Raw genomic sequence first — 7435 nt, 5'->3', positions numbered from 1 at the left:
TGGCGTTGAAAGAATTGGGGATTCCCGGTGCATATAGATTTGAGAGTGGGATTGCTCCACCTACAACACCGGAATGATTTTGAAATAAGGCCAACACTGATAATTTTGATAGAGAGGCGACAATTTAGTGGGGCCAAGCATGAAAGTCCGCTAAACCATCTCAAGGAGTTCAAGAAATATTGCAATACTATCAAAGTGAATATAATTTCCCAAGAATTCACCCGCCTCAATCTCTTTCCCTTTTCTATCATAGGGCGTGCTTTGGAATGGCTAGACAAGGAGGTTAAGTCAAATTCTCTAAGGACATAGGATGAGGTTTCCAAGGAATTTTTATCCCGTTTCTATCATCAAAAGAAAACTGCGGAAGCTAGAGCTTTGATTCAAGGTTTCAAACAAAAGCCAAGTGAGAACCTCTATGAAGTGTGGGAGAGATACAAGGAGTATCAAAGGGAGTGTCCTCACCACGGAATTCCAACCTATCAAATTATTCAAATTTTCTATGGAGGCCAAAGTCCCCAAGGCAAGTCATGCCTTGATGGAGGAGTCGGAGGTCCCATCATGAATAGGACGGAGGAAGAAGTGGTAGACATCATTGAGGACGTTGTGAGGTACCATAGAGATTAGAAAGATGGTTAGAGGGATTCAGTTAGCAACAATAGCTCTTTGGTGTACTCGGTTGATCATCTAAATGCAATCAACAATCTCTCCTCACAAATGACAAACTTGGGGAAGGAAGTGATTGCAATGATTGAAAATTGGGAGAGTTCTTCTTCCCAAGCTTCAAATCTTCCCTTCCAATTTAAGGGGAGAGGTATATCTTCTAATTCTCATCCCCCTCATTCTTCTTGTAACATGCCTAGTGGTTGTTTATTTTTTGATGTGTGTGGTTCAAATGATCATTATGCTTGTAATTGCCCTCATGCTTTTCCGGATAGTAATGATGATTTTTATAGCAATGAGAGTGAACATGTGAACTATGTGTCAAAAAATAATAATGTGCAAAAGTTTGATAATCAAAGGGGTCAATGGAATAGGAATTACCAAAACCAAGGTAATTTTGACAATAATAACCAAGGTGGTGGTTATAGGAACCAAGGGAACCAAGGTTCTCGAGGTAACTATAACAATCAAGGTTAAAGTAGCCAAAATCCAAAAAAAAATTAAGGTAATCAAAACCAAAGTTATTGAAATCATAATCAAGGTAGTGGTAACCATAATCAAGGTTATGGTCAAATAAAAATAGGGGTAATTGGAATAATCAAGGTAGAGGCAATTTTCAAAACAATGCTCAAAGAGGCCCTCCAACTAGATTTGTTCTAAAGACTCAAGGTGATAATTCATATTCACAATCCTCTTCTTCTAGGACTAATTTGGAGGAAATCATTGAGAATCAAACAAATTTGTTGAACACTTGCATGGTTGTAAGAGATAAGAAATTCAATGAAATGATGACTCATAATAAGATGCTTGAAAACCAAATTTCTCAACTTTCCAATGCTTTGAAAGACCATGCTAGTCCTTCTTCTTTACCTTTCTATGGCCTAGATCCCAAGAGACCCGTGAATGCTATTGTTACAAGGAGTGGTAAGGTTTTTGAGGAGAGTTTGCCTAAGAAGAGTGAAATTAAGGAAGTCCCCAAGGAAGTTTTGGTAGAGGGTGAGAGAGATGGTGCATCTTTGAGTGAGATTGTGATTGAGACACCTAGATGGTAAACTTGACCAAAAATTGTAGTGCGATCATAATGAACAAGATGCCTCCAAAGTTGAAAGATCTCGGAAAGTTCTCTATCCCTTGTACCATTAACAAGATGCAAATTGATAATGCTTTATGTGACTTAGGAGCTAGTGTTAGCCTTATTCCATATTCGGTCTATCAAAGACTTGAGCTAGGGAAACTTTTGCCTTCCAACATTACCTTGCAATTAGCCGATAGGTCAATCAAATTTCCAAAGGGTAAGGTGGAAGATGTTCCTTTGAGAGTAGGGAAGTTTGTGATTCTGGTAGATTTTGCAGTTTCTGAAATAAATGAAGATGAAACAATTCCTGTTATTCTTGGTAGACCTTTTCTTGCTAACTCGGGTGCCATGATTGATGTTAAGAGTGCAAAATTTTCACTTAAGGTAGGAGATGAGGTCATTGAATTTAACTTGAATAAAAACATGAAGTATCCATGTTCTTCTTCAGAAAATTGCATGTTGATTGATTTTCTTGATCATGTTGTATCTTCTATGTATGAGCACTTGCTCACTTCTAATGATCCGCTTGAGAATGTCTTGTTGCATAAGGATAAGATAGGTGCTCCTATCAAGGAAATGACAATGTAAGAGGATTTGCTAAATGGAAGCTTGAGGAAGTGGATGAGCATATGTACATGAATATCTCAAGACAAGAGGCTTTGTAAGCTGCCACTTCAAAGGAAGGTAAAGGTGTACCAAGGGTTGAGCTCAAACCTCTCCCATCACACCTTAGCATCAATGAGTCAAGATGGAGCGATCCCTATTTTGTCCAGAATGTTTTTCCAAGGGGTGTTGTAGAGGTCTCAATGATGTATTCTTCTTCTCCGTTTAAGGTCAATGACCATCGTCTCAAGAAGTATTTCGATGGTGCTTTTGTTGGCTTTGTTCACTCATTGCTTTTCTGACAACCACCTTAATTGGCGGAAGACGTCGAGCTATGACGTTAAACAAACGCTACCCGGGAGGCAACCCGGTTTTCTAACCTTTTTCTTTTGATTTTACAATTTTGTACATTTATTTTATCTTTGAGAACTTTTCTTATTTCTCTTTATTTTTTTTGTTCGCTTGATTTTAGGTACCATGAGATTGGATCGAAGAAAATTTCCAACAATTTTGGTGTCACTTCAAGATTTCATGAGGTTTGGCTAAGCTTAGTTCAAGGAGTTCGTTGGGGTTATATGTTATCGTGTTTGCATTTTTATTGATTTTTATATTCACGTTCAAGTATATTTTGGATTATTTATTGTGAAATACTTGATCATGACACTCGATTGCGACGGTGAGAATGCAAACACGAAAGCATAATTAAGGGTGTTTTCTCTAACCGTTTGCTAAATTCTTGTCGGATTTTAAACAAATTTGATCACCCTATGGTGCGCACGCACACCTCACCTGCGCGCACGAACAATAAGGGTCAGAGATTTTGGCATAATTTTTAGCATTTGATAATGAATTTCATATCCCTCCCGAACTTCATGTGGTGCGCACGCACAAACCATTCGCACACGCACCACAGGGGCTACCCGCGGGAGCGGGCTTGATGGTCGCAGGCGCGGGTGGCCGCATCTCAAAACAAAAGAATTCGAGCAAGAACTTACCGCGGGCTAGCCGCAGACTACCCGTGGGCGCGGGTTGGCTACCACGGACGCACCAGCCGTCAGGTGCGTAAACCCCTTATAACCCCAAAAGCGCACCCCCCCCCCCCCTTTATTCCTCCTTTCTTTCCCTCCTTCATTCAATAATAAAAACTTATATCCTCTCTTGCAAAATCAAACTTATTTCACTTCTTTTGTTTTCATTTCAACGTCATTTACAATTAACACATCAATTTTTGGAACTTGTGTTTGGGTGTTCTATTTGTTCTTAAATCTTCATTTTGAGCATTTTCCAAGTAATTCAAGGCTTCATTCAGGTATAATTTCTTATTTTCTAGTCATCTTCTTCCTCATTGTTTAAGCTTCAAACCCTTCTTTTTGCTTTCATGGTAGAACTCCATTGTTAGTTCTTTTAACTTATAATTTGTGTTTAATGATGTCATTGAGTGTTGAATTGAAGCTTTTTCATGATAAATCTGTATTATTTGATTAATTACTTGAACAACCATTGTTGGTCATTTTCTCTCTCATGGATATTTTTTATAATGGTTTTATTTCTTTGATAATTCAATGCTTGAGATTATTTTGCTCAATTTGGTTCATAATTTGGTCTCTTGTGTTCAATTTTGCCTTTAATCCATGCCTACTTTCTTCTAATTCATGATTCTATATTAATGGCATTATTCATATGTAGCCATATCTTGCTTTTATTTTGAGATAATTTCATTTGTGCTTGATTCTTGAGCAATTACTTATGCTTATTCTTGAAATACGGCAAATGTTAAGTTTTTCTCATGAGTTGGTTTTCTTCTGACAAGGAAATAAACTTGTCGTGAATTGTTTATCCCTAGATCAAATACAATTTATACAACCAAAACAAACCTAATACGAGTATAAGGCAAGCATAGGGGTCGAACCACTAGGAACGAATAAACACCGCCAAATGTTATCGACAATTAAGCTAGTCTGGAATAGGAGATAAATAAACTAAAGTCTAAAGATGCTAAAACAAGAAATAAAACACTAAGAGAAATGGTTTAGGTATAGAATTCACTTAAACATAAACAAAGGCATAGAAATTGAATTAATTATGAACTAAACATGCTCGAATATCAAAGTAAAGGATCCAATCTAGCCGCCTTCCGGGGTCAATTGGCTTCTCCTAACATAGCCTCTATTCTTCCACATTAGAACCATATACTAGGAGGTACTATTTAATAACAATCGATAATAATGAACCCTAGCTAAGTCAATTTCCATTCCTTGTTAGCAAAGATTCACCTTTAATCAACCAACAATGTGCACTTGCAAGAAGATAAAAGAATATCAAACATATAAAGACTTTAATCACAAATAAATAAATTCTAAACCCTAGAACATGTTTAAGATCCAACTACACCACAACCATCCCCTTAATGGGGGGAATTACTCACTAATCATGATAACAACAAGATTAATCAACAAATAATCAAGAATCAACATGATTAACAGGCAATACCAACAACAAAAATAATAATAAAAAAAAGGTAAATAAAATAGGGGAGAGAGAGTTAGAGATTCTCATTGATTGAATGTGAAAATCTACAAGCAAGATGATCAATCTTCCTCTTCAATATCCAAGCTCAACAATGGTGAAACCCTCACTTTCTCTCTCTAAACTACTCTAATCTTAAGCTAAACCTAGAGAGAAAATCTCTCACTACCACAAAATGAGGAATAAGCAACACACAATACATAACTGTTAAGTTGGATAGGCGATCTCTAGAATTATATAGAGCGCCCATGTAAGATGGGCGTTTTGTATGTCAAAACTTATAGAGCGCCTCCCATAGTTAACCGTTGTGTTTGATTTTTATATATATTTTTTTTATAAAAATGTCACTTTACCTACATAACGCCTTTCTTTGTTAGGCTCTCTATATTAACCCTATACATAGTACGAGATCCTCTTTCTCCTTTACCCTTATTCATAGCCGCATATGCCTCATTTTTCTCTTTTTCAACTTCTAAGGTCCTCATTTTTTCTCTCCTTTCATTTTCTAAATTCTAAGGCCAACCAACCACCAACCATGACCCAAACCACCCGTTGGTTAATATTCCGTGGTTGTTTCAAGTGGTGAGCGCCAACCTCAAGAAGAACCTAGGTGGCCTGGGTTTTGTGGTTGTTATGTCGTGGTTATGTCGGTGGCCTTGTGGTTAGGAGGTGGCCTCGTCTTACCTCATTACGTGTTTCCGAGGCCGGGGTTCCCAAGGTTGGTTTCCGAGGTCGGGGTTTCCATGATGTTGCCGGTTAAGGCTGGGGTTCTCCATTAAAGAACGTAATGGGGTAAGACGTATCAATTTCACACTTTAATTAATTGTGGTTTGATTCAATTTTGTAAGTTTTTTGTTAATAATTACTATGAACGTTGAATTTGTTGAATCTTGCAAATTTATTGGATTTTTACATACAGAGTGATTAATGTTTTGGTTATTGTGTGTTGATTTAGAATTAATTTTTATGTTGATTATTTTTTATTGTGTCCATTTGGGATTAATTGTCACTCTATATTTGAATTGGTAAAATGACAATCACTTTATTTAGATTTGAACAATTTGCTTTTAAAAAAAATCTTTATCAGTTTATGAGCTAATAGTTTCGTTTAGATCCATCATTTGTCTATGATAATGAAATTGTCAATTTATTGACAAATTAAAGCTTATTATGAGTTACGTTATCAATTTTTTCCAAAGGTTTATGATGTATGATTGGATGAATTTTAATATTATGTATTTCCACTCTATGTATTTTTTTAGTGGGTGTTGATGATGCAATTGCTCGGTTTTTTATGCGGCGTTTATGGTGGTTTGGTGCGACTGCTGGCGGCTGTTAAGGTGGATGATTAAGGTGGTTGCGTGTTGCGAGGACCGGAACCGTGTTGGTAGTTTTCAACAGATCGACACCTACTTTCTATCTCTCTATTTTCATCTTAAAATTCTTTATATGTCTCAATTAATTGTTGTTTCACTTGTTTGTAATGTAACTTTATTTTTTAGAGGACTTTTTTTTGCTGAAATTGAATACTGTATTTTTAATGAATTTGGTAAATAAAATGTTATCATGTTTATTTTATTTCACAGGTATGAATTATTATTATTATTATTATTATTATTATTATTATTATTATTATTATTATTATTATTATCTCAAAAACAAAATCATACAACCTACAATAAATTAGTGGGAAGCCGAGATACAATCTGGGCCCCCACTCCTCTAGCTATAGCAAATCCTACCCTAGTGAAGATATGAGCTGCAGCACGAGCCCCAATGTCTTGCGTCGACGAGAACCTCTGAATCCGCTTCAGTAACGCAATAGCCTCCTTCTCTAATTCCCCAAGCGAAGAAAAGGAGAAGGGAATGAAACCATATCCAATCACCTGACATCGAGCTTCATACTTAACCCGCTTCCGATGAGCAGCATCAGTCACAACGCGCCCAAGAATAAAGTCAGATAGCCCCGACTGTGTCAAAGGAGAAGACCCTGTCAAATCAACACAGACATCGCGACCACGATCCCATGAATAAAGTAACACATCCGCAGGTCTGAGGGCCTCGTCGTTCCCTCCAGCCAACCCAATGTCAACCTCCTTTCTCGCCGAAATCCCAGAACGATAGCAAACATCAACAAGGGTATCCCGAACGACATTATGCCGATGTTTAATACCCACAATACCAGCACAAGACACCGCGTGATCACCGAAAATATCTCCAGCAAAAACCCTCGAACAAGCAGAGCACGACGTCGAGACAGAGAATAAAGGAACACCCAACCGATAGGACAACACACATCGATAAGTCTTAGCGTTCATCGTCTGACCCAACCCCGAAATAGGAACCGCCCGAAGCCAAGCTGAGGTATGATCACCTTGCTGTGATTTCCATAATGCTGATTGTCGAGGAGTTAAAGAATAAGCAGATTCTGCAGAAGCGGTAATCTTTGTGAAATACATATCTGCCAATTTCTTCATGTGTTTAGGGGCAGCGACCTCACTAGGATTACTCAAAATGTCAGACTCCACTGTTCCATTAAACAAACACAACGCATCCTTAAAGGCTCGTCCA

At 37.5% G+C, this 7435-nt stretch overlaps 1 long non-coding RNA gene and 1 other non-coding gene across 2 annotated transcripts; one reads left to right on the top strand and one right to left on the bottom strand.

The window, feature by feature from the left end:
- Positions 1–364: 364 nt before the first annotated feature.
- LOC145560993 (small nucleolar RNA R71) lies at positions 365–470 on the bottom strand. The gene has a single exon (XR_014093579.1). It is a non-coding gene; the product is annotated as a small nucleolar RNA R71 (small nucleolar RNA).
- A 4828-nt stretch (positions 471–5298) lies between these two features.
- Positions 5299–6447, top strand: LOC145559687 (uncharacterized). The gene is made up of 2 exons (XR_014092870.1): positions 5299–5656; positions 6127–6447. It is a non-coding gene; the product is annotated as an uncharacterized LOC145559687 (long non-coding RNA).
- The last annotated feature ends 988 nt before the right edge of the window (positions 6448–7435 follow it).

Source organism: Chenopodium album, chromosome 9, assembly GCF_948465745.1.
Source record: "Chenopodium album chromosome 9, dcCheAlbu1.1, whole genome shotgun sequence".
In the NCBI taxonomy this organism is placed as follows: domain Eukaryota; kingdom Viridiplantae; phylum Streptophyta; class Magnoliopsida; order Caryophyllales; family Amaranthaceae; genus Chenopodium; species Chenopodium album.
Note: the sequence above shows the minus strand (reverse complement) of the source record. Positions and strands in the feature narration are given on the sequence as shown.